Source organism: Chiloscyllium plagiosum, unplaced genomic scaffold (assembly GCF_037043375.1).
Source record: "Chiloscyllium plagiosum isolate Xiang-an unplaced genomic scaffold, Cpla_swu_hap1 HiC_scaffold_12, whole genome shotgun sequence".
Taxonomy (NCBI): domain Eukaryota; kingdom Metazoa; phylum Chordata; class Chondrichthyes; order Orectolobiformes; family Hemiscylliidae; genus Chiloscyllium; species Chiloscyllium plagiosum.
In genome coordinates this window covers 48461235-48489175 of record NW_028270150.1, presented here as the reverse complement: position 1 = coordinate 48489175, position 27941 = coordinate 48461235, and the positions used below count along the sequence as shown (strand labels likewise).

Genomic DNA, 27941 nt, shown 5'->3' with positions numbered 1-27941 from the left:
AGTGTTAACGTCCAACTTGAGACACTGGAACCACTCTAAAGTTATATTTATTTAAGCATTTGCAGTTGCAAAACCATTCTTTGCCCAAATCACATATTTGAAAGTTGCTGGCAAGGTCAGCACTTTGTTGGCATCCTTAACTGCCTTTGAGAAAGCGAATGATATGAAATGATATGAAACGTTTATTTCTTAAAGACGCACATGTGGTTCCTTTGTAGTTAGCAGTTTGCCTTATGTTTGATGTGGGGCAAATGCTGGCAGTTGAGTAATCCCTGTAGAATCGATTATTTTTATCTTTGACCTTTACAACAGTAGATTCTGTTGTCTGGTCCTGCTCTGGTCTTTTCAATTCCTGTTTTTTTTTCCTCTTTGGAAGAGTTTTGACATGAACAGATGCATAATGAAGAGTTTCACTGCTGAGAGAAATATTATTCTGCAACATATGTCTGAGAAAGAGAAATAAGAACACAAGATTAATTAAAAATAAGTTAATTGGAATTTTAGGTTTGATATTAATTTAGCATGAATCTTGTTTTCCTGTTGTACAATGCAAAGCAACATAGAAATATTAATATTCCAACACATACAGCAAGCATCTAAAAACAAGCAAATCAACTGTACATTTCTGACTTTCATGTTTTGACAATAGCCTCTTAAAAATTCTGTCTGTTCTACACTTCACTGAAACTATTGGTTGGCATTCAATCAGCCCTCTCCACCATCTCTGGTTCAATTCCCAGGACCCAGCACTGGTAACAAATACAATCCTGCTGGTCCTTAATTGCACCTTCATGTTTGTATTGGACAATCAATATCATGTCGCTTAATGACTCATTAAGAACTGTCCACACCTTTGAAAAGGAAAGCTTGTGTTTAAGGAATTGTGGGATGCTCTTATGTGGTGCCCAGCTCACTGGATTTCCTACTGTTGCAAGCAGCTTCCTCCTTCTTCTGACTTGAAATGTTAACTCTGTTTCTGTCTCCACAGACGCTGCCAGACCTACTCAGTTCCTCTCGCGCTGCATTATAATCAATCAGACTTCCAACTAATAAGCAGAACACCAGCTTGCCAAACATAAACTGGAGACAAAATTTACCTCATTTATAATCTCTTGCAACTAATTTAGTGTTGGATACTGGATAAAGCATCATCCCATGGTATCATAGAGGTGTACAGCACAGAAACAAACCCTTCAGTCAAACTCGACCATGCCAACCAGATATCAGAAATTAATCTAGTCCCATTTGCCAGCACTTGGCCCATATCCCTGCAAACCCTTCTTATTTATATACTCATTCAGATGTCTTGTAAATGTTGTAACTGTACCAGCCTCCACCACTTCCTCTGGCAGTTGATTCCACACACGCACCATGCTCTGCATGAAAATGTTGCCCCTTGGGTCCCTTTGAAATCTTTCCTTTCTTACCTTAAACCTAACACCCTCTAGTTTTAGAATCCCCTACCCTGGGAAAGAAAGACCTGGACTATTCACCTTATCCATGCCCCTAATGATTTTGTAAACTTCTCTAATGTCACCCCTCAGCCTCTGATGCCCCAACATATTCAATCTCTCCCTACAGCTCAAACCCTCTAATCCTGGCAACATCTTTGTAAATCTTTTCTAAACCCTTTCAAACTCTTTCCTACAGCAGGGAGAACAGATTTGAATGCAGTATTCCAAAAGTGGCTTAACCAATGTCCTGTACAGCCACAACATATCCTCCTCAATTCCTACACTCAATGCACTGACCAATAAAGGTAAGTGTACCCAAATGCCTTCTTCACTACCCTGTCTACTTGCAACTCCACTTTCACTTCCAAGGTCTCTTTATTTGGCAACAGTCTCCAGGACTTTACTATTAATAATGTAAATTTGCCCTAATGAAATGCAGAACCTCAAATTTATCTACCTTAAACTCCATCTGCCAGACCTCAGCCCATGTTCAATCATCCACACTGGGAAGAAGATTTTAGTTTAAATACCCTCATTTTCAGCTGGATGCAATTGAAGCAGTGCGGTTTTACTGAGTATTACTGTCATAAGGGCAGAAAACTGCTTATACTCATGCATATTTAATCAGTTTTGCCTTAAAGTACATGTGTATATATGTATGTGTACACTTGCCTGATTAAACATTGTCATGATGCCCCCTTTAGTCAACAATATCTTACTTAATTCTAATGTCTAAACTAATACCTCAAGAAAACTCACATGACATTTACTGTGATTTTTTTTACTATATTTAGATGCAAGTAAATGTCTCCAGGAGTAGTAGAACAAAAGCTGACTTTTGAAAATTACAGAACTACAAAATGTTGGTTTGTTTATGGTCAAATGTCAGCAGTCTTCTTATGGAAATTGAGCCATTAAATAGGCAGGGCATCAATCTCAGGTATCACTGTGGAAGTACCAATGTGAAACAACATTGTCATTTACCTCAATCATGTGGGGAGCCAAATAAAACAGACTTTTTGAAATCTAGGATTCATCATTTTACATCCAGAGATAATTATTTGAGAGACTGAGATTCAATCCAAAATGCTAATGCCATTGTTTTCACAGCTGAACACAATTATTTCAGCTGTTGGTGGATTTCTATCTTTACAATGCTAATGTTTGCTGATTGAAGGTCAGGAATGAATAAGTGACTGTTCTGGAAAAATACGCACCTTTCTCTATTTACTCCATCCTATCTCACATTTGTATTTCCTCAAATTGTTGAAAATTGAATTAAAAGTCAATAGGCTGGGTCTTGTTTCAACTTTCAATATGAACTTCATAATATAATAAAAAGCATATTAATTTTCCCAATCAGATTTGGTGGTTAATACCAATAGTTCCTGGACAACCTCATCCTGGAAAGTTTGCAATTTATGCGTGTTTCTTGTCGATGCTAATTAAAACCTAGATTAGACATTGAACTTAATTCACTTGCAGCTAAATCACCAAAATAGCAGTCATCTCAAAAAAATTGTTCACACTCATCAATAATATGACTTAATTGGCTTTAGAGAATGTAGGGACTGCAGATGTTGGAGATCAGAGCCAAGATTGTGGTGCTGGAAAAGAACAGCAGGTCAGGCAGCAGAAACGTATGTCCGAAATGTCGACTCTCTTGCTCCTCAGATGCTGCCTGATCTGCTGTGCTTTTCCAGGACCACACTCTCGACTCTGACTTCATTGGCGAAAGAGCATGAAAAGTAGTTGCATAACCAAGGACTTTCTCTCTGGTGAGAGATGTTCTCTCATTCCTGATGAAGGGCTTTTGCCCGAAACGTCGATTTTCCTGCTCCTCGGATGCTGCCTGAGCTGCTGTGCTTTTCCAGCACCACTCTAATCTAGACTCTGATCTCCAGCATCTGCAGTCCTCACTTGCGCCCGAGAGTTATTCTGCCAGTCAACCAGCAGGATGTTCAAAGCTCCATATCAAGGATGCTTATCAATATGACCTGAAGCTTCTAGAATATTGAACCTAGGAATCACTAGCTGACAATAGTGGAAAATGGCAATAGCTTCTGTAAGGTGTTGTGATGACCAATGGTTATTACAGCAGTTTGACATCAGACACTAATATTGCAAAACAACTTCCGATAATATTCAGTTGTGTAATGTGAGACAGGATTCTTAAGAATTGACTTCTTCAGCAATCAGCAAAGGTGTGAGCACCCTGAAAAATGAATTTGCTTCCTGTACGTTCATCATCTTCCATAGATGGAAGGCTGTCAATGAGAATTTATTCATGGATTATTGTGCTAATGATGGAAGTGGTACACTTAGCAGAGCAATAGTTCAACAAATGTTTCCTTCAGTGTTATCTAAAGGCATGCCATAGAATTAGGGATTTTACTCTTGGCAGTCAAATCTCATTGAAATCAAATCAAAGATTGCATGATTTTGAAGAAACTTAGCCTAAAAAAAATCTAGATTTTGTTGATTCAAAGTTGTAGACGCTGTCTCGAAGATATGCAGCAAAAAATAGTTTCTGGTTGGGGAAAAGACAGAACAAAAGATAGCCTGTATCTCCTTGGGATAAAGTTACAATAGAGTAGTGGCACCTTCTCATGTACAGTTTCCATATGGAAAAAATAAACCTTCCTGAAGAAAGTTAGCCAAGGCAAAACATTGTTGTATTGACTTAATGAAGTGTCTGGGTGGAGTATATGAGGAACAAATACCTTTGTCTTAACCTTTTACTCATGGAATATGGGCATATTTCAATGTTCATCTCCATCATATATCCGCAACCAATGAGGAAAGGGAAAATAGACAGACTGTGTAGCTAGGATATTATCCTCTATATCCATTTTTTCTTGCTGCATTCCCTACATACCCAGGCAGAAACAAGATCGAATCAAACTGTATGTCAATTTTCATTAAGTTTGATCTAATTAAACAAGTGAGGACTTAAATTATATTCTATTTGATTATGGGTATATGTAAAAATACTTTCTCAAAAAGGAAGAATGTCTATATGGTCCAGTCAAGGCAAGGTCAATGATTTATGGTTTTATTTCTGTTTATATGGCCCAGGCTAATGTACACACAGGGTAACAAATGTGAAAATACTTTGCGATAAGGGCCTTTTACTGAAGGATACCAATCACAGAGTACAAATTTGACTGAATGCATTGCTTTTATTGAGTACCATTTCTTTTGTGCATATCTTGATAAACTTAAATTCTGTGAAGCCTGAGAAACTGTCTTGTAACTAACAAATATAAGTTAACCTTTTAAATTGGCCCTGTCAATTCGGACTATAATCGCAATTAAGGACTCTTATAGCCCCTACTTCTGAGCCAGGAGGCTTTGGTTCAAGTCCCACCTGCTTCAGAGGTGTGCAATAAAATTTCTGAACAGGTTAATTAGGATACACATATGATTGCAATTGACACACTTTACAATTAAAGTAAATCTTAAATCTTAGATAAAGACAAAAGATATTCTGCTTCCTTTGTGTTCCCAGTGCATCATATTCACAAATAATTTAGTTAAAGCTGACAATATTTTATAACAGCTTCAGTTTAGTGCAGCACAGATCACGTAAAGTCAAGGAATATATCAAAACATCTACACATTTTGATTTTTCCATAATTTGGTCATCAACATCTTTGCCATGAACTGATGAATCTATAAATATATCAATATGAAAACAGTCTTATAGTAAAATATAGTTGTATGTATAAATGAGATCCAACTATAAAAATAGTCTATTACAATGAAATCATGCTCCATTTGGACAATCACTAAGGGTAAGAAATGTATATGTCATATGCACTTGCATGAAAAGAAAGAATATCCACATGACCCAGGTCAGTGTAAGGAGGAGAATTTATAGTTTTATAACTATAACACAGGCTAACAAATGTGAAAAGGCAACAAAATGAAGAGCATTTACCAAGGACACTGATAACAGGCAGCAAAAAAACACATAAATCCTATCTCTGTTTCCATCCAAGGAGCCTGGCTTTGGTTTCCTCCAACCGTTTGGAATGTACACATTCTGTGCTTGACACATTGTCACTAGAAAGATGACCCATTGTTCTGATATAGATTCTCCATCAGCCTTAGCTTCATTCTTCTGGAAAGATCCCAATGCATTTCAATGGAGGTAGCCCTCTTTCACGTTAGACTTTTTCTTACTCTTTTAAATCTTCCAGTTTGAGGATCAAATATAGTCAAATTTTGATCTAGCATTATTCATTTGATATTTGGATGATTAAACTTCCCAAAATCACCACAATTAGTTCTTGCATATTGACTGAAAGTCGACAGAAAATTTCCAAGAATGTGAGTATATCTTTCCACTTCCTCAACTCAATGCAAATAGATTCTGTCCTGTTCCTTCAAGGAAACCCTCTGTCTCCAAGACTAAGATGTCTTCCTGAACCAGTGCCATTGCCTTGCCTCCCTTTCATATATTTTTGAACACTCTTTCTCCTTGAATATTTTGTAGCCAGTCCTCACAGTTTATAAGCCATGTTTGTTATTGCCAATACATCAAATTCTCACACAGCTTGTGCTTGTAGCTCGTCAATGTTATTGACTAGACTTTGGCTTTTTAAGTGTGTGCATTCAAAATGTCATTGTATTCCTTGTAGTCCTTCTTAGTCATCTCCTATTCAACACGGGAGCACTTCCTCTCTGGTTCTATGCATCATTCTCAGTGAATGTACCTTATGTTGTTTTGCCACTTCTGCATGCTGCTGCCCATTTCCCTGTGAGTTTAATTTAAATCTTCCGCAGCCACTGTCATGTGTTTCTCTGAGAACATTGATCCAGGTACTGGTGAGGTGTGAGCTGCAACTTATTGAAATGAATCTTGTATTTACTCTGTGGCAGATGTTAGACCAATGGGCCTGTACTCTCTTCTTTTCTTTCTCCTTCCTTTCTTGCCAGAGATGTTTTGTTGACTATTTTTCCAATCTGTTAAGACCTTTCCAGAATCCAGCAAACTTTACAAATTAGAATCAATACATCAATTATTTCATCAGCTACTCATTTACAGACCATACCATTCATCACTTCTCATCTTTCAGTTCTGATCGTTTTCTCAGTACCTTTTTCTTCGTGAACATAATTTCATTTCAACAATTGCATAATTGTTTTAAGTACCCCCCTCTCTTTCAGTTCCTGGTTTTTAAGATGCTATTTGTGTCTTCTACATTGATTACTTACATAAAATGTTATTTCACACTTCCAATCATTCTTTAGTTCCCACTAATTCCTCATTCTCAACCTCCCAGTGGAACAATGCTTGCTTTCCTCTTTTCCTTTTCAAATGCTGATAGAAATCTTATAATTTGTTTCTATTTTTCTACTTAGCTTTCTCTCATATTCTAATTTCTCCCATATATTTTAGTTGTTGTTTGTTTTAGAATTTTATCTCATCTTAGACCATAAAATCATATGCTGGCCTTCATAGTGAGAGGATTTGAGTATATGAGGAAGGATGTCTTGCTGCAGTTATACAGGGCCTCAGTGAGGCCATGCGTTGAACATTGTGTGCAGTTTTGGTCCCCTGGTCTTAGGAGGGACATGCTTGCTGTTGAGAGTCCAACAAATGGTTCTCAAGACCGATTCCTGGGATGGCAGGACTGACATATGAAGAAGGATTGGATCGACTGGACTTATGCTCGCTGGAATTTAGAAGAATCAGAGGGCATCTCATAGAAACATATAAAATACTGATGGGACTGGACAGTCTAGATGTGGGAAGAATGTTCCTGATGTTGGGGAAGTCCAGAAGTAGGAGTCACAGTCTAAGAATAAGGGGTAAGCCATTCAGGATTGAGATGTGGAAGAATATCTTCACTCAGAGTTGTGATCCTGTGGAATTTCCTACCATAGAAGGCTGTTGGGACCAGTGTATTAGATATTTTCAAGAGGCCCTTGTGGATAAAGGGATCATAGGGTATGGAGAGAAAGCAGAAATGGGAAACTGAGATTGCATGATCAGCCATGATCATATTGAATGGTGCTGCAGGGTCGAAGGGCCGAATGGTTGACCCCTGCTCATGTTTTCAATGTTTCTGTGTTTCTATAAGACATAGGTGCAGAAGTAGGCCATTCGGCCCATTCTATCATTCAACGAGATCACAACTAGTCTGATAATCAAATCCACTATCCTATCTTTCCCCTACAACCCTCAATTCCCTTACTAATTAAAAATCTGCCTGTCTCAGTCTTGAATATATTTAGCAACATAGCCTCAACATCCTTCTGTAGCAAATAATTCTATAGTTACACTATTCTCTGAAGGAAGAAATTGCTCCTCATCTCTGCTTAACTGTATGGTCCTTTATTCTGAGGTTATGCTTTCTGGTCCTACACTCTCCCACAAGGCAAAACAACCTTTTTTGCATCTACCCTGTTAAGTCTTCTAAGAATCTTGAATGTTTCAATAATGTCAATCTGATTCTTCTATATTCCAGTGGGTACTGGTCCAAACTACTCAGCCTTGCTTCATAAGACAATCCCTCCATACTTGATATCAGCCTAGTGAAACTTCTCTGAACTGCCCCTAATACCAGTATGTCTTAGATAAGGGACCCAAAACTGTTCACAGTATTTCATCTGTGGACTGATGAGTGCGTTGTATCCTTTTAGCAAATCCTCCCTACTTTTATTCCCCATCCCCTTTTACTGGCTGACTGTGAATGCTTTCTTTGTTTTGTAGACGATGACCCTCAAAACCATCTGTTCCATGGCTTTCTACAGTTTTTGTCCATTTAAATATTATTCAGCTCCTCTATTCTTCCCACCAAAAGGGGATAACCTCACATTTTCCATATTACATTTCATTAATCAACTTTTTCGCCCACTCGCCTATCCGGTCTATGTCCCTCTGAAGACTCTGTGTCATCCTCACCACTTGCCTTCCCAACTATATTTGTGTCTCAAGCAAACTTGGCTTTAGTCCAATCACTTTCTTCATCCAAAGCACTAACATGTATTGTAAATAATTCTGGACCTAACACTAATCTTTGTAGAATAGTGCACTTTTTCCTTCAAGTTAACACTATCTTGAACTTCCTTAGCTATCCACAGATTGTGCATTCCTCTCCTAGATTCTCTCTTACTAGAATGTATCTTTGCTAATAATGATGAAATTATCTCATTAAATGTCTGCCACTGCATGTCTATTGTCCTATTCCATAACATTATTTCTCAACTCACTTTGGCTAGTACTGCGTTCATACCCTTATCAATGACCTTTATTTAAGTTTCAAACATTAATCTTCAACCCACTCTTCTCCTCCTCAAAATGAAGGCAAAATATGATCATGTTTTGACTTTGTTTTCCTGGAGCCTTCTTCACGATGAGAACAGTCTTGTCATTCCACCTTATGAGTTCTGGAATGACATCTCTCTCTAGTTGACTGTAGAAGATTTAAGAATCTGTCCTGAAAACATTACATGAACAGATTCCATGCTACCTTTGTAATTTAAATCATCTTTGATTTATCTCCATATCCTTTGCAAAATTCCCCATTATTTATTCCTGTATATTCGAACAGTTTAGTTACCATGTGCAGACCTACAAATACTCCCACAAGGCACATCTTACATTTACTGTCTATTATTTCTGCCAAAACTGCACCTTGATCTTTAGTACAAATGTTATCTTTTACTGTGTACTAAATTCGTTTTTAATTAACACAGCTACCTCAACACCTTTTCCAAGCTTCCTATCCTTTTGAAGTATCATGAAGCTTTTAATATATAGGTCCTAGTCTTGCTCATGCTGTGGTCGTATCTCTGTAATAGCTATCAAGTCATACATATTTATTCCTATATGACATAACAATTCATCCATTTTGTTACGAATGCATTCAGATACCATTGTTTTTACTATTATTTGTTGATGCAATCTGAAATTTTAAGCTCTATCCCTTCCTGCCTCACTGATTATCATTACCCATGTTGGTACCTCGTACTATTGCCTTAGAACATAGACGTGTACAACACAGGAACGGACCCTTCAGCCCATGATGTTGTGCCAAATATGACTCCAAATCAAACCAATTCCTTTTGCCTATCTTTGGTCCATGTCCCTTGCATAATCATGTATTTATCTAAAAGACCCTTAAATGTCCATAACGTGTCTGTGTCCACCACCCTTGGCAGGGCGTTCCACACTCCTACCACTCTCTGTGCAAAATCTTGACCCTCATATCTCCTTTGAACCTACCCCCCCTCACCTTAAATGCATGCCCCCTTGTATTAGATATTTAAACTCTGAAAAAAAGTTTCTGACAATGAACCCTATCTATGCATTCCATAATTTTATAGACTTCTATCAAGTCTCCACTCAGCCTCCACCCCTCCAGAGAAAACAACCTGCGTTTTTCTAGCCTCTCCTTATAACTCATACCCTCTAATCCAGGCAGTATCCTAGTAAACCTCTTCTGCACCCTCTACACAATCTCCACATCCTTCTTGTAATGTGGCAACCAGAATTGAACAACTGAATTACTCCAAGTGTGACCTAACCAACATCTTATAAAGCTGCAACATGACATCCTGACTCTTGTATCAATTCCCCAACCAATAAAGGCAAGCATGCCATACACCTTCTTTACCATCCTATCTACTCACGTGGCCACTTTCAGGGCTTGAACCCCAAGACTGTTCTGTACATCAATACTGTTCGGAGTCCTGACATTAACTGTATACTTTTCCTTAACATTTGACCTCCCAAAGTGTAGCCTATTACACTTACCCAAGTTAAATTCCACCTGCTATTTCTCTGCCCATTTTTACAACTGATCTATATCCTGCCTTATCCTTTGACAACCTTCTACATTATTCATAACTACACTGATCTTTGTCTCATTTGCAAACTTACTAACCCACCCATCTACATTTTCATCCAAGTAATTTAAACCCATCACAAACAGCAGAGGTGCCAGTATGGATCCCTGCGAAACACCCCTGTTATGGACTAGGTCATTCTTAAGCAGGCAGCCCAGACCGCAACTTTGCTATTTGTTTTGGTAAGTGTACAGTGAAAATTATCCAGAGTAAGTTAGCTAGGTTGACTACCAGATTTTAAAAACAGACAAAAATTTATTCACAAAATTACATAATGAAACACAAAGAAATGAAACGGAAAGAACAACATAGAATACTCACAGAACTCAGTCTGTCCAAAATAGACTTAATTATACTGTTCTGAAAATATACAACAGTCCCAAGAAACAAACCCCTTAATCACAGAGTAAAAATGAAACAGAGGCTTACAGGTCAAAGTTAGAAGGGCAGAGGAGGGAGAAAGAGGTTTCTGGCCTTCTTCCATACAGCTTCTGCTGCAACTGACTAAAACAAGAATTCAGCTTTCAGGACTGACCACTCTCCTTTCATTATACAGGTTACTTCTAAAACATAAAAGCCTTAGCCTAAAGTCTCATCTGTTTGCATACAAACAGAAAGCCTCTCAGTAAACACTTTGATCTCTGTACCACTTCAGCCTATTCTGAGCCTGGGCTGTTTTATGACCCGTCTGATAAAAATCAAGGACACAATATCCTTGAGAAAAAGGACCAGCTTTGTGACACAACTAGGCACGGACCTTCAGCAAGAAAAACACCCTTCCATCACTACCTTCTGCCTTCTATGGCCAATTCCCCATTCTGAATTCATGTGGCCAAGTCAGCGTGCATCCCAGTCATCCTAATCTTCTGGATGAGCTTACCATGAGAGACCTTGTCGAAAGCCTCGCTAAAGCCTTGTCCTTTCCCTTATATTTACCACATCTCCCACCATTTGATCTGTCTTCCCCCCCCCCCCCCCCCACTATTTGGCTCCACTGCTCCAGTTATACAACTCATCACTTGTAATAGTCTTAATGCTGACCTGCATTTTCAATTTTTCCCTACTCTTTCAGATGGCTAACTATCTGTAATCCTGAACTCTTACTGTCTGTGGAATATGAATTTTTCTAATAGTTATTTTTATTAGAATTATGTCATGCAGCATTTATACATTGTTTTCAATGCAATGCATTTAGTTCAGCCAAAAAAGAAGATTGCATTCTATTCCAAATACTTTTTCCATTCTTCAGTTTATGGCATTCACTCCTAATGATCCAAAGACAAAATGGTACAATAAGGAGAAGACTCATTAGACCAAAGTATTAATAACTGGAAAAATCTTCAAATTGCAACTGGAACATCAATCAAACCATTAGTAATAATTCATTATATGTGATCAAGAATTGATACATTACGTTCAATAATTTAAAATTCAGATCTTCAGATATATTCTTTAAACTGCATATTAAATCTGAAATATATTTACTCACTGTCACTGGAATTTTTTAATTGACTTGTTGTGTGAAATGTATGAGTAGAACACCATTAAAGACTAATATTAAAAATACTTCAATTTGTGTAATTGAACTTTATATGCATTATCCTATTTCTACTAAAATTTTCCAAACAAGTGCAGTAGCTATTTAATGGTTGAAGGACTAATTCCACGCCATCATTGAGGCTTTATCATAATGGTTATATTATTCATGAGTGGTTTTGTCACTGCCTGAAGGGAAGTCACACCTCACTGTATCGGCGTATTGAATCGCGTTACTGAGATATATAGTATTACCACTTTCAATCGAATATCATCCTTTAACTATATTGCAAAAATAGCTGGGCACAACACCCTAAGAGATAACCTTAAAATATTTTCAGTTTGCACCAAATAACTACAGATATTTAAAAATAACTTCAAAACCTAAGCCATCCTGCTGTGTTTCTATTCTCTGAATCCTTTATGTTCAGTAACAAGTTCACTACAGCCAGATAGTGATAAGCAAATTATCCATGTACATTTAAATGCAGAAAACCAATGTACTGCCAGTCTCTTACTGAACTCACACCTCCATTTTTGCTGCAGTTACAAAGGCTTGAAATGGGCAATGTAACTTGAACTCCTTACTCAAATTACTGGCGATTGGAAAGTTAATTTATAATGTGCCTTCATGATTGTCCTTCCCTCATCCAACACGTTTGTCTAAATTCAGGTGTCCTGTCATTAATGGTACCTTTCAAAAATGATGTGTGTTATTTCTGGTTTACAATGCATACATGATGGCTATCAATGTTGCAAGCTGACGGTTATTATTATAAATTGCCAGTTCTGGTTCAAAAAGAAAACAAACCAGTTCACCTACATTGGAGATTGCCAGGGTAATTGTCATCTAATTTGAAAGTTAGAACTGGAGACTGCCAGGACCAATATTGTTGAAAATAAATCTCATGCCTTCAGCATTCACACCTATCTTCTGCAATTTCCAAATCACCCCTGTTGCTGTATATTTGCAACTGATGGACAGAGCTACAGATTGTTATGACAAGCCACTTCCTATCCAACACAGTCTAGCACCTTAAATTCATAAATAGGTGACACAAAAGTCCGACTATCATTTACCTGCTTTTCTGTTGGTCAGCCTTTTCTTTGGTCTGGCAGCATAAAATAACATTTTTTAACAAGATTGGTTTCAAACTGCATACTATGGAGACAGAAACCATTCAGGCAGCATCCGAGAGGAAATAGTTTGCCACAGCCCATATTAATACATTTTATAATTCCTCCCTTCCAAACTCCTACTCCCAATAGGGTGTTGTGCACAGCTATTTTTGCAATATAGTTAAAGGAGCTATAGTCCTGCTCTCTCATTAAAGAGATATGGCTGGTGGTAGATTAGCCTTAGGAGTCACCATGCATCATATGAGGGCAGAAGTTGTGAAAGTGGGAATTCCCGGTAACCACAGCTGGTGTGTGAATTGAACCTGTGCTGTTGGTGTTCCTCTCCATCAGAGGCTGGCCAACTTAACTAACCAGCCCCCAATTGCTGACTGCAGTGACTCACTATTAGGTGAGGACACCTCACTACTACCTTCTCAAGGGCAATTCGGGATGAACAATAAATGCTGATCAAACCAGCAAAGTCCACATCCCAAGCAATAAAACCCCAGAGAAGGCTGGAAATAATTGGCAGCATCTGCGGAGAGGGACCTCTCACTTTCCAGATAACTCTCCTTAGTGTTCTGATGAAAGGTCACCACCTGCACTGTTGGACTCCCTTTCCACAGAAGTTACCTGATCTTCATTGCCAGCATTTTCTACATTCATATCAGATTTCCAGCATTTTGGTTCTGGAGTGGTGCATTCTGTAGTCTGCTGAGCGAGGATGACACTGCTGCCTTGGTGTACACCAAAAGCACATTGTGCCACAACCAACTAGTGCCAGTCTATGGCTAGGTCTTATTACTTGTAACTTTGGTTAGATGCTCAACCGGGGGAGGGGGGGGGGGGGGTGGGGAGTGAGGACTGCAGATGCTCAGGATGTGGCTATTCAGCTGATGATATTTTAGCCTCAGGGCTTTTGCCCGAAATGTTGATTTTCCTGCTCCTTGGATGCTACCTGACCTGCTATGCTTTTCCAGCACCATACTAATCTTGACTCTGATCTCCAGCATCTGCAGTACCCACTTTCACCTACTGTAGTCTCACAGTCTGACACTTCTGATCATCACAGAGACTTATTATTCAGTCTGTGGATATGCCACTCACACCATTTGTTTAATCTTTTGATCTCTCCGTGCTGTGCGCTTCTCTTCACCTGAGCAAGGGACAGCGCTCTGAAAGCTTGTGACTTCAAATAAACTGGTTGGACTATAACCTGTGTGACTTCTAACCTGTGGCTAGGCCCGGCACACTCATTCTCCAACAGTTTTAAGTTGGTCATGAATTCCCTGTTCCAAGCTTCTGCCTGACATGCAAATCCAATGCGCCGACCCTCACTGGAATTTGGCTCATAACGGTTTTCAAAGATGCTGGCAGATCAACACAACATTTGTACATTTTCAATCTGTCCCCGTGCTGTTTCTTTAGCAACCATTCCCTTAAATATCAAGATCATGGCCAGAGACATTTCTTTCTCTCAGTCTTTTTCAAAAAGGTGAAGTTTGGGAATCCGGGTGATAAGCTTACTGCCTGAGCTTTAATGAGCAGGAATAGGAGCGACACTGTGGGTATGGACTGAACGGGTTTCCTTTTCTTGTGGCTACGATCCTGCATCTAAAATCCCAACCAGTCTGTGATAATGAACCAAAGAAACCCATGTGAGTGGGGATTTATAGATGGTCTATTCTCCACCCATCCAGTGACAGTGGTGAAAGCTAAAGACCACACCACACCAGGTTATAGTCCAACAGGTTTATTTGGAAGCAGTAGCTTTCAGAGCGCCGCTCCTTCATCAGGTGGTTGTGGAGGTTAAGATCATGCTCACAGAATTTAGAGTCCAGTGTCATGGAGACTTGGTACAGTCAACCGGCACCTCCAAGTGACAGTGGTGTAATAGGAGCCGTGAACACTACGTGTACAAAACTATAACAGAGTGAAGCAGTGGAATGATGTCAATAGGATATCGCCCACAGAATATAACAGGTTCACCCTCTTGCGGAGGAGGTTGTCGGGGCTGGTTCTGCGCGGTGCGGCACAGGGGTGGTTCTCTCGGCCTACGCCAACGATGTGCTCCTCACTTTCACCGACCCGGCTGACCTGGTGAGGATGCGTGAGTGCCAGGCGGTGTACTTGGCAGCATCTTCTGCCAGGATCAACTGGGCTAAATGTTCCAGACTACTGGTGGGTCCATGGTGGGTGGACTCTCTGCCGGAGTTATGGGGATTCAGCTGGAGTACCACCCATCTCCTCTACCTGGAGGTCTACCTCAGCCCGGCTGAGGAATCCTGACCGGCCAATTGGCAGGAGCTGGAGGCCAAGGCCTCGGCTTGCCTAGGCCGCTGGTCAGGACTGCTCCAAGTGCTATCTTACAGGAGTCAGGTACTGGTTATAAACCAGCTGGTGGCTGTCATACTGTGGTACCGGCTGGTCACTTTAGTCCCTCCTCCTGGTTTTGTCGCTGACATCCAGAGAATGTTGGTTCACTTCTTCTGGGACGAAAAGATGCATTGGGTCACTGTGCAGATCCTCAGTCTCCCTATTGAGGAGGGCAGTCAATTGCTGGTGCGCTTCCCAGGCGGTGACTTTCCGCTTTCAGACGTTGCAGCGATACATTTACGTCGAGCCTCCTCCTAGGTGGTGTGCCCTGGCAACGTATTTTTTCCGCCAGCTGCGTAACCTCAACTATGGCACACAGCTCCTGTTCATTGACCGTGATGGTTTAGAGGTCGCCCTCAGGACACTGCCTGTCTTTTACCAGGATGTGATCACTGTCTGGAACATGGTTGAATTGCATCGTGCCTACCCTCCGGCTGGAGTAGTGGCTGTCGTCAGGGAGCCGTTGCTCAGGAATCCGCACCTCTGTACTCACGTGTTCGAGTGGCTGTCGGAGGGGAGGGCCATGGTGGCGAAGGTGACCAGGATCAGGGACGTGCTGGGTAGCGGGGGCCTGGGCTGGACGCTGCCGCAGGACATAGTGAGCAGGGCACTGGGAGACGTCCGGTCGGTGGCCACTGCCATTCGATGCCTTAAAATGGCGGTGCTCGGACCCGACGTAGTGCATCAGTTGGAGGATGCTCAGGTGTGCGTTGGGATCCCGTCCGCGCTCACCCCTGCCCGGATGGAATTTCACATTGGCCCCAAGGACTCATTCTTCCCCCGGAAACCTGTGCCGCACAATCTGAGCCACTTACCGAATTTTAGTTTTGCCCCTTTTAGGGACATAAAACACCGGGGCCTGTATCGATTGTTGCTGCACACCGTCCACTTTTTCTCCCTCATCCACCACCTGGACATGCTTTGGTGTGTCCATTTATCACCGGGTGGTGGGGATCTCCAGTGGAGGGCTCTCTACACAGGGGTCTTCCCCTTTCACTCGGGGAGCTGGGGTGGAGGGTGTTGCACGTGGCGTTCCCCTGCAACCGCAGATTGCATTGGTTCATGGTCTCCCAGCCCAACCGCTTATTCTGTGATGCTGTGGAGTCCGTGGACCATGTTTATGTTGGGTGTGGGTGCTTGCACTCCCTTTTTGATTTTCTAAAAAACCTCCTTCTCTGTTTTAGTTGCACTTCAGTCCCACGCTCCTGATCTTTGGGCACCCGGTACGGAGGGGGGAAGGCAGGTCTGAAGACCTCCTTGAGGGTCTCCTCCTGGGCCTGGCCAAACTGGCCATAAACAGGTCCAGGCAGCGGGCCGTGGAGGGGGTCGTTAGGGCCGACTGCCTGCCCCTCTTCCGCGGTTATGTTAGAGCCCGGGTGTCTCTGGAGAAGGAGCACGCGGTGTCCACCAACACCCTGGAGTTGTTCAGGGAGAGGTGGGCGCCGCAGGGAGTGGAGTGCATCATTTCTCCCTCCAACTCTATTTTGATTTAATCCCAGCCCTCCCCTTCACTGTTTGATCACACAGCACTGCCCTTTGATGTGAAGGGCACAGCTTGTCACTGGCCATTTGGATGTTTCTTTTCTTCCAGGTGGTGGAAATTGAATAAAGATTTGTAAACCTTGTGTCTTTCACTGTGTCTCACACCTGCACACACACAACATGGATGCTGGGGAAAAAAATAAGCACTGCCGCAGTTAGGCGGTAGTGTGGGGGTAATAAAGGAAAAAAGAAAAAAAAAGCAGGAGTGTCAGAGGTTCTGTTCACTCTGAGAGCTGGCTCTGAGGGAGCTGGATCAGTGTCAATGATTCTAAATGTGTAAATAAAGGGTGACCTGATGACAGGGCGGAAAAAAGCATAAAATATAACAGGTTCATTCTATTCACACGCTCTGGGAACCTGCCAACCGGCTAAATGGCATGTAGCTGTAGAAGGGAATCATAAATGGGAGCACAGGAGGAGGCCATTCGGCCCACTGCTTGTGTCGCCGTGATAGTTTGATGGAACTTTCTCCCATTTCCCTGTATTCCCACCTTTCCTTCTGTATTCCTGTCTGGCCTGAAGTCATGGTCACTCTGTCAGCAAGGTTATTGTGTGCTCTAACAGAGCAACTGAAGCGAACCCACCTGTTCGACAGAATTAAAGTCCATAAAAAGCAATGTTGGAAGTTACTATGTGCAACGTGAAAGGTTATGATCATTATATGCAATAATTACCAATAAATACAACATTAAAAATCACACAACACCAGGTTATAGTCCAACAGGTTTAATTGGAAGCACACTAGCTTTCGGAGCATCGGTCCTTCATCAGGTGGTAGTGGAGGGCTCAATCCTATCACCAGATGAAGGAGCGACGCTCTGAAAGCTATTGTGCTTCCAATTAAACCTGTTGGACTACAACCTGGTGGTGTGTGATTTTTAACTTTGTACACCCCAGTCCAACACTGGCATCTCAAATCATGACTACTATCGACACCAATAAATACAGCTTTAGCAATGTGTCGGTTTTCATTGAATTGAGGGTACTTGTTAGAAAAATGTGCACATCACTCTCCTGTTATTCCATCTCCAATACTGCGTGTTTTACAATGGAATTGTTAATTTTCCAGTCCCTTGGCTGTAACTGGGAGTACAGTGGTGTGGTCAGTATTAGTGAGGCACCTACCTGGACTGTCTCTGAGCCTTGTCCTCACTGACCCAGTGAAGGTCCTGTGCTGAATGTGACAGGAGACGGTGGCTCCCTGCTCCCGCTGGGGCCTTGCAATCCGCAGCCGGGAGCTCAGGTTGTAACTGCTGTCCGTGTTTACTGTCAGCGAGCCCGGCTCCTCCTGATAGGAGACATCCCCCTCAACAATCCAGGAAATGGTCAGATCCCTCGGGAAAAATCCCGCAGCCAAACAAGTCAGTGTCTGAATCCCAACACCTTCATTCTGAGGATCCGCAGTCAGATAGATTTCAGGTTTCGCTAAATAAACACATCAAAACAACACACATTGTGTCAATCTTCATTGTAGCAAATAGAAATCGACAGGTAGCAAGGAGAGGGATGATTAAAACAGCGTGAAACTTGGATACTCAATGGGACAGTGCAGAATGGGTTTAATAAATTGTACCCCGATTACCAAATCACCGACCCAAGGAGAACAGACCCCTCCTAACAATGTGGGTTAGAATGAGAGCCCGGGAGCCTCAATCAGTTTCGTCCCGACACGTGCTCGGGTTGTGGTTTTTTGGAGCAGGATGTTCAAGAAAATGAGAAAAGTAAACCTTTTCACAAGATCACTTTCGGTATTGGCAATTGGCTTGTTGGAAATCGGATCTTTCGCTGTTATGGTTCGGATTAGAGAGATGATCAGAGGGTGAGATAGGGTAGACAGTGAAAGGCTTTTTCCTAGGATGATGACGTCAGCGTGAACGAGGGGGCATAACTACAAATGGAGAGGTGACAGATTTAGGACAGATGTCAGAGGCAGGTTCTTTAAGCAGAGAGTGGTAAGGGTGTGGACTGCCCTACCTGCTAATGTAGTCAACTCAGCCACATTAGGAAGATTTAAACAATCCTTAGATAAGCACATGGATGATTTTGGGATATTGTAGGGGGACGTGCTGAAAATAGTTCACAGGTCGGTGCAACACCGAGGGCCGAAGGGCCTGTTCCGCGCTGCATTGTTCTATGTTCTATGGAGTCACAGGTAGATAGAATAGTGAAGAAGGCGTTTGGTATGCTTTCCTTTATTGGTCAGAGCATTGAGTATACCAGTTGGGAGGTCATGTTGCGGCTGTAAGGACATTGGTTAGTTCACTTTTGGAAAATTGCGTGCAATGCTGACCTCTTTCCTATCGGAAGGATGTTGTGAAACTTGAAAGGGTTCAGAAAAGATTTACAATTATGCTACCAGGGTTGGAGGGTTTGAGTGATAGGGAGAGGTTGAATAGGCTGGAGCTATTTTCCCTGGAGCGTCAGAGGCTGAGGGGTGACCTTATAGAGGTTTATAAAATCATGAGCGGCCTGGATAGGATAACTAGACAACGTTTTTTTCCTTGGGTGGGGGAGTCCAGAACTAGAGAGCATAGGTTTAGGGTGAGAGGGTAAAGACATAAAAGAGACCTAAGGGGCAACTTTTTCATGCAGAGGGTGGTGCATATGTGGAATGGGCTGCCAGAGGAAGTGGTGGGGTCTGGTACAATTCAACACTTAAAAGGCATCTGGATGGGTATATGAATAGGAAGGGTTTGGAGGGATATGGGCTAAGTGCTGTGGTTCTGTTCGCCGAGCTGGAAGTTTTTGTTGCAAACGTTTCGTCCCCTGTCTAGGTGACATCCTCAGTGCTTGGGAGCCTCCTGTGAAGCGCTTCTGTGGTGTTTCCTCCGGCATTTATAGTGGCCTGTCCCTGCCGCTTCCGGTTGTCAGTTTCAGCTGTCCGCTGTAGTGGCCGGTATATTGGGTCCAGGTCTATGTGTTTGTTGATGGAGTTTGTGGATGAGTGCCATGCTTCTAGGAATTCCCAGCATGAGCAAAACTAATGTAGTGTACAAAATCCCATGCAAGGACTGCACAAAACACTATATATAACAAACAGGAAGACAGCTAACAATCCGCATCCACGAACATCAACTAGCCACGAAACGACACGATCAGCTATCCCTAGTAGCCACACACGCAGACGACAAGCAACATGAATTTGACTGGGACAACACAACCATTATAGGGCAAGCGAAACAAAGAACAGCCAGGGGATTCCTAGAAGCATGGCACTGAAGCTGAAACTGACAACCGGAAGCGGCAGGGACTGGCCACTATAAATGCCGGAGGAAACACCACAGAAGCGCTTCACAGGAGGCTCCCAAGCACTGAGGATGTCACCTAGACAGAGGACGAAACATTTGCAACAAAAACTTCCAGCTCGGCGAACAGAACCACAGCAACGAGCACCCGAGCTACAAATCTTCTCACAAACTTTGAACACCTATGGGCGAGAGACGCTACGACAAGCCAGGAAATGGGAATCCTGCGCTAACCGCCTAAGCGCCACATTAGAACAACTCCGGTTCCTGCATGAATGCCGAAAGAATCGAATCCTTCCACCAAGTGTCAGATACAGACCACCAGTCAACAACCCACAAGCCAGAGACACAGCCAGACAGAACGGACTCAGGATGATCCAGGTAATGATTACAGACGCTCACAACAGACTTCACAGATATAGACAAGAAATTGCGCGCCAAAAGTCGTTAATTTCAAAAACCACGAATCAGGAATGGACCCAGACCATAGAACAGGGCATCACCATAGGACAGAACAGGACCACACACCGCAAAAAAACGGCACGAAAAGAAAAAATGGCCATACTAACACACATCAAAGAGGACACCACAACACACACCTGGGTTAAAAACCTCTCCCACAGACAGCTCACAGACACGGAAAGAACAATACTGGCCAAGGGACTCAACTACAACCACAGGGACGCCAAGACAGCAGACTTCCTAGCAGCACTAGAATGCACACTCAGGAACAATGGACTGACAGAAGAGACACAACAAACAGTGAGACAAAGTATCGTACCCCTGATAACAAAGAAAAGACAAACACATAACCTCAACACCAAGGAGAGGGAAGCACTAAAATCACTAAGAAACGATAAGAACATAATCATACTACCAGCAGACAAAGGCAGAATGACGGTCATCCTGGATAAAGCAGACTACATCCAAAAAGTGCAACAACTACTTGCAGATACCAACACCTACCAAAAGAGGGAGTTTGACCCCACCCCACAGCTCACCAATAGGATAAACAACACACTGAGGAACCTACAAAAAAACGGACAGATAACCAGGTCGGACCTACAAAGAATGAAACCTGAAAGCAACAACACCCCCAGATTCTATGGACTACCTAAAGTGCACAAACCAGACATCCCACTCAGACCCATAGTATCACTACCATCACACAAACTGGCGAAAGAACTACAGCAGAAACTGAAACACTTGATCAGCGGATCCAGACACTCTATACAATCAACACAGGAATTCTTGGACATCATCAGAAATATACACATAGACAAGGAAGAAACCATGGTCTCATTCAACGTAACGACACTGTTCACGTCTATTGACAAAGCCCTAGCCAGAGAAACAATAGCCAACCTGCTGAACAGACATAACAGACAACAGGACGTTGAACCCATCAACAAAGACGGCGTACTTAAACTACTGGACTTGTGCCTCACAACACACTTCACATTCAACAACCAGATATACGAACAAATCAACGGAACACCCATGGGCTCACCGATCTCGGGACTCATGGCAGAAGCAGTAATGCAAAGGTTAGAACAAACAGTCTTACCACATATTGAACCCAAACTCTGGGTCAGATACGTTGATGACACCTTTGTAATCATTAAAAACACGAAATAGAGAATACACACCGGATCATCAACTCCACACTCACAGGAATCTGATTCACGAGAGAGGAAGAAAAGGACAACCAACTCCCATTCCTAGACGTGAGGGTACAGAGAACACCAAACGGAGAATTCACCACTAAGGTACACAGGAAAGCCACACACACACAGACCAAGTCCTGAACTATGAAAGCAACCACCCCAATACACACAAACGAAGTTGCATCAAGATACTATTCAAAAGGGCCACAACACACTGCAGCACACCAGAACCGCAAAAAGAGGAAGAGGAACACCTATACAAGGTATTCGCAAAAAACGGATATCCTCGCAACTTCATCAACAGATGCCTAAGGGAAAGACAACAGAACGAGGACATGCCGCAAGCCAAAGGACTAGCCACACTACCATACATCAAGAACATCTCTGAAATGACAGCCAGACTACTGCGACCACTAGGACTTATAACAGCACACAAACCAACAGCCACTCTCAGACAACAACTCACCAAAACGAAGGACCCGATACCCAGCATGAGCAAAACTAATGTAGTGTACAAAATCCCATGCAAGGACTGCACAAAACACTATATAGGACAAACAGGAAGACAGCTAACGATCCGCATCCACGAACATCAACTAGCCACGAAACGACACGACCAGCTATCCCTAGTAGCCACACACGCAGACGACAAGCAACATGAATTTGACTGGGACAACCCTACCATTATAGGGCAAGCGAAACAAAGAACAGCCAGGGAATTCCTAGAAGCATGGCACTCATCCACAAACTCCATCAACAAACACATAGACCTGGACCCAATATACCGGCCACTACAGCGGACAGCTGAAACTGACAACCGGAAGCGGCAGGGACAGGCCACTATAAATGCCGGAGGAAACACCACAGAAGCGCTTCACAGGAGGCTCCCAAGCACTGAGGATGTCACCTAGACAGGGGACGAAACGTTTGCAACAAAAACTTCCAGCTCGGCGAACAGAACCACAGCAACGAGCACCCGAGCTACAAATCTTCTCACAAATTTTGAATATGGGCTAAGTGCTGGCAAATGGGACTAGATTAGGTCAGGATATCTGGTCATCATTAGTGAGTTGGATCGAAGGGTCTGTTTCTATGATGTACATCTCAATGGCTCTGTGACTCATCATAGAGATGTACAGCATGGAAATAAACCCTTCCATCCAACTTGTCCATGCTGACCAGATATCCTACATTTAGTCTAGTCCCATTTACAAGTACCTGGCCCCTATCCCTTTAAACCATTCCTATTCATATACCCATCCAGATACCTTTTAAATGTTGTAATCATACCAGCATCCACCAAATCCTCTGTGTGACAACATTGCCCCTTAGGGTTCTTTTAAATCCTTGTCCTCTCACCCTAATTCTATGTCCTCTAGTTCTGGACCCCCCCACTCCCACCCCAGGGAAAATACCTTGTCTATTTACCCTATCCATGCCCCTCATAATTTTAGAAACCTCTATAAGGTCACCCCTCAGCCTCCAACATTCCAGGGAACATAGCCTCAGCCTACTCAGCCTCTCCCTATAGCTCAATTCCTCCAACCCTGGCAAGATCCTTGTAAATCTTTTCTGAATTCTTTCAAGTTTCACAACATCCTTCTGATAGGAAGGAGACCAGAATTGCCCACAATATTCCATCAGTGGCCTAACCAATGTCCTGTATAGTCGCAATATGACCTCCCAACTCATATACTCAATGTTCTGACCAATAAAGGAAATCATACCAAACACCTTCTTCAATATCCTATCTACCTGCGCTCTACGCTCAAGGAAAAATTAATCTGTACTCCAATGTCTTTTTGTTTAGCAACACTCCCCAGGACCATATATTGTGTTTAAGTCCTGCCCTGATTTGCATTTCCAAAATGCAGCACCTCACATTTACCTAAATTAAACTCCATCTGCCACTTCTCAGCCCATTGGCCCATCTGATAAAGATCCTGTTATAATCTGAGGTAACCTCCTTCGCTGTCCACTGCACCACCAATTTTGGAGTCATCTACAAACTTGCTAACCATGCCTCCTTTGTTCACATCCAAATTGTTTATATAAATGCTGAAAAGAAGTGGACCCAGCACAGATCCTTGTGGCACTCCACTGGTCACAGGCCTCCAGTCTGAAAAACAACCCTCCACTGTTTCCTATCTTCGAGCCAGATCTGTATCATAATGGCTAGTTCTCCCTGTATTCCATGAGATCTAACCTTGCTAAGCAGTCTCCCATGAGGAACTTTGTCAAGCGCCTTACTGAAGTCCATATATATCATGTCCACTGCTCTATCCTCATCAATCCTCTTTGTTACTTCTTCAAAAAAACTCAATTAAGTTTGTGAGATATGATTTCACACATACAAAGCCATGTTAACTATCCCTAATCAGTCCTTGCCTTTCCAAATACATGTAAATTCTGTCCCTCAGGATTCCCTTCAACAATTTGCCCATGACCAATGTCATCCTCACTGGCCTATAGTTTCCTGGCTTTTCCTTAGCACCTTTCTTAAACAATGGCACCAGGTTAGCTAATGTCCAGTCTTCCTGCACCTCACCTGTGACTATCAATAATACAAATATATCAAAAAGGTGCCCAGCAATCACTTCCCTAGCTCCCCACGTTGTTCAATGGTACACCTGATCATGTCCTGGGGATTTATCCACTTTTATGCATTTTAAGACATCCAGCACCTCATCCTCTGTGATATGGACATTTTTCAAGATGTCACCATCTATTTCCCTGCATTCTATATCTTCCATGTCCTTTTCCATAGTAAACACTGATGCTAAATACTCATTTAGTATCTACCCCATCTCCACACATAGGCTGTCTTGCTGATCTTTGAGGGGTGAAAATGTGTTGCTGGAAAAGCGCAGCAGGTCAGGCAACATCCAAGGAGCAAGAGAATCGATGTTTCGGGCATGAGCCTGCCCGAAACGTGGATTCACCTGCTCCTTGGATGCTGCCTGACCTGCTGCACTTTTCCAGCAACACATTTTTCTGATCTCCAGCATCTGCAGTCCTCACTTTCTCCTCGATGATCTTTGAGGGGCCCTATTCTCTTCCTAGTTACCCTTTTGTCCTTAACGTATTTATAAAATCCCTTTGCATTCTCCTTAACCCTATTTGCCAAAGCTATCTCATGTCCTCTTTTTGCCTTCCTGATTTCCCTCTTAAGTATATTTCTCCTGCCTCTGTACTTTTCTGAGAATTCACTTGATTGCTGTTGTCTACACCTGACATATGCTTTCTTCTTCTTGACCAAAACCTCCATTTCTTTAGTCATCTAGCATTCCCTATACCTACCAGCCTTGCCTTTTACCCGAGCAGGAACAATTTGTCTCTGGACTCTCCTTATCTCATTTTTGAAGGCTTCCCATTTTCCAGCCATCACTTTACCTGAGACCATCCGCACTCTATCAACTTTTAAAAGTTTTGGCTGAATACCATCAAAAATGGCCTCCCCCCAAATTAGACCATCAACTTTTACATCTTGTCTATGCTTTTCTATCACTATTTTTAGACTAATAGAACTATGAGCGGTTTTCTTCAAGCTAAGTGTTGAAAAGGATGGGACTGAAAGGATCCGATAGAAAAGCAGGTGCTGCTGGTGGGTGGTTAATGTGAGATTAAAGGTAAACCCCGGGCAGACCCTGTGCTCCCACACAACATCCCAGTCTGGGCTCTATCTCTGTGATTCTAAGCACTGTTTCTGTTTCCTTCTCTCACACATTGAGTTATTTCACTCTCCCTTCATCTTCTCAGAGAAAGCTCACTGCACAGAACCAGGCCATTTGGCCCATCGTGGCGAAAGTGAGGACTGCAGATGCTGGAGGTCAGAGTCAAGATTAGAGTGGTGCTGGAAAAACACATCAGGTCAGGCTGGAGCTTCAGTGAAGGGCTGCTGAAGGGCTTTTGCCCGAAACGTCGATTCTCCTGCTCCTCGGATGCTGCCAGACTTGCTGTGCTTTTCCAGCACCACTCTCACCTTGACATTTGGCCCATCATGTCCTTATTTGGAAACTCTGAGAAATGTTTCTCTTCAGAATGTTGTCCCATTCTCTTTTGAAATTCATGATGAAATCTATCTCTGTCCCAGTCCGAGGCAGGGCGGGTAAAACCGAGCCCATATGTGGCCTCTATTTCTGAGGATATTCAGTGTAACTCTGTACCGCTTGGTTTGGGAGATGGGGATAGACTCTCCCTGTCTATTCTGTCCAGACACTGCATCAGCAGCAAAACATCGCGGATTCTGGGAACACTCAGCAGGTCAGGCTGTCTCTGGGCACGGCTCAGATAAACGACTTTGATAAACTGTTCAACCATTTAACCTCCAACTTCTTCCAGTTCTGACCAACCTGAGCCATGACCTGTTTCTCTCTCTCTCTCTCTCTCTCTCTCTCTAGATGCAGCCCTTCCTGCTGAATATTTCGGATCTTCCACAATTACCTTGGATGTTCAATGTTGTTCCATTTCCCTGGAAGTATATTAGATTACTTACAGTAGTGGAAACAGGCCCTTCGGCCCAACAAGTCCACACTGCCCCGCCGAAGCGCAACCCACCCATACCCCTGCATTTACCCCTTACCTAACACTACAGGCAATTTAGCATGGCCAATTCACCTGACCTGCACATCTTTGGACTGTGGGAGGAAACCGGAGCACCCGGAGGAAACCCACGCAGACACGGGGAGAACGTGCAAACTCCACACAGTCAGTCGCCTGAGGTGGGAATTGAACCCAGGTCTCTGGCACTGTGAGGCAGCAGTGCTAACCACTGTGCCACCGTGCCACAAGTCCACTGTGCCAGGGCCGAAGTCTCTCTCTGAGAACCACACAGCAGTAAGTGTCAGAATCATTTACCATCAGCTCCCGGATAATGAGGAAACTCTCTGACACTGACACACGGGAGCTGTTTTCCAGGAAATTCCAGGATCTGTTTCCGCTGAAGTCAGGATTGTCTCTTGCCCGACACCAATAATATCTCACCAGCTCTGCCCGCTCCTCTCCTGGTATCAGGCTGCAGTTGATCCGAGCTGTCTGCCCTCTCAGGAGGGAGAGAACTGGAGGAGACTCAATCACTTTCAGAGGGACAACAGGCCCTGGAACATAATGTGACAACAAATGGGAACATCAACTCCACAGAGCCCGAGTCTAACTGCAATGACTGCTCCCTGGAACCAAAGGCAAGCCTTACCTAAGAGGAAGAGCCAGAGCCTGAGACCTGAGCCCATGTTCCTGAGGATGACGCTGTCTCACTGGTTACTTGGAGCTGTTGGTCATTGTGCAGGAAATTCAGGTCGCAGCGAGCTTGGTGCGGGTGGACCGCGCACTGACTCACATCACACTCACTGCTGCTCACAGACAGAAAGGAATAGCAACACTAAACCGGTCAGTGCCAGGATATTCACTGCTTCTGTGCAATAGCAATTCAAGTTCCCCTTCATGTGCAAACCAACAAATCCTACACCACGGTTTACAGGAGATTAATGCATACTGCCGAGAGATCAAATTTCCCGCATGTCTCCTCCCTCACCTCCTCTGTCATCCTCCTCCCTCAGAAAGACATTGATTTCAAAATTAATTTGTTTTATTTCTTAAGGGGAGCTTGAGATTAGAATGAGGAACAAGGCAGTAAAGTGAGATTTTGATCTGAATTTCTGTCAAAGATTGTCCTTTCAATTTTTTCCGCTTGGTTCTCCACTAAGTTTGTGGTGAGGGATGTTTAAACACCACCGCCCTCATGTTTTGTGCAAAATACCTTTCCAAGGGACCTGCTTTGAGTTGATTTTGCTTTAATAATTCTTCAGGCTTACTTCCTATAATATCAATATTCACTAACTTCATTTTAAATATTTATACTTATGGCTACTTATACTTTCTCTTGTACTCCAAATTTTTCCTTCCTTATTAATTTTTAACTGTTCTATGCTGCTTGTTGTATTCTGTCCAAGCTTCTGACTTGCTGTCCATCTTTGCACAATTATGTCATTTTTGGAGTTTAATACCATCTTTTAGTTTTCTGGTAAATCTTAGGTGGTGGGTCTATTCCCTGGAATTGTTCTTACTCATTGGACTGCATCTGTTCTGTTTATCTGGGAATATCCCATAGAAACATAGAAATGTGAAGCAGGAGTAGACCAGTT

General features: G+C 42.8%; 1 pseudogene across 1 annotated transcript; it reads right to left on the bottom strand.

The window, feature by feature from the left end:
* Nucleotides 1–35: 35 nt before the first annotated feature.
* LOC148148533 (tyrosine-protein phosphatase non-receptor type substrate 1-like) lies at nt 36–27181 on the bottom strand (annotated as a pseudogene). Its single transcript, XR_015758755.1, has 7 exons — nt 26993–27181; nt 26590–26897; nt 26245–26272; nt 18015–18314; nt 11550–11654; nt 5068–5129; nt 36–433 (listed from the first exon to the last, which is right to left on the bottom strand). The product of XR_015758755.1 is annotated as a tyrosine-protein phosphatase non-receptor type substrate 1-like (transcript).
* Nucleotides 27182–27941: the final 760 nt, after the last annotated feature.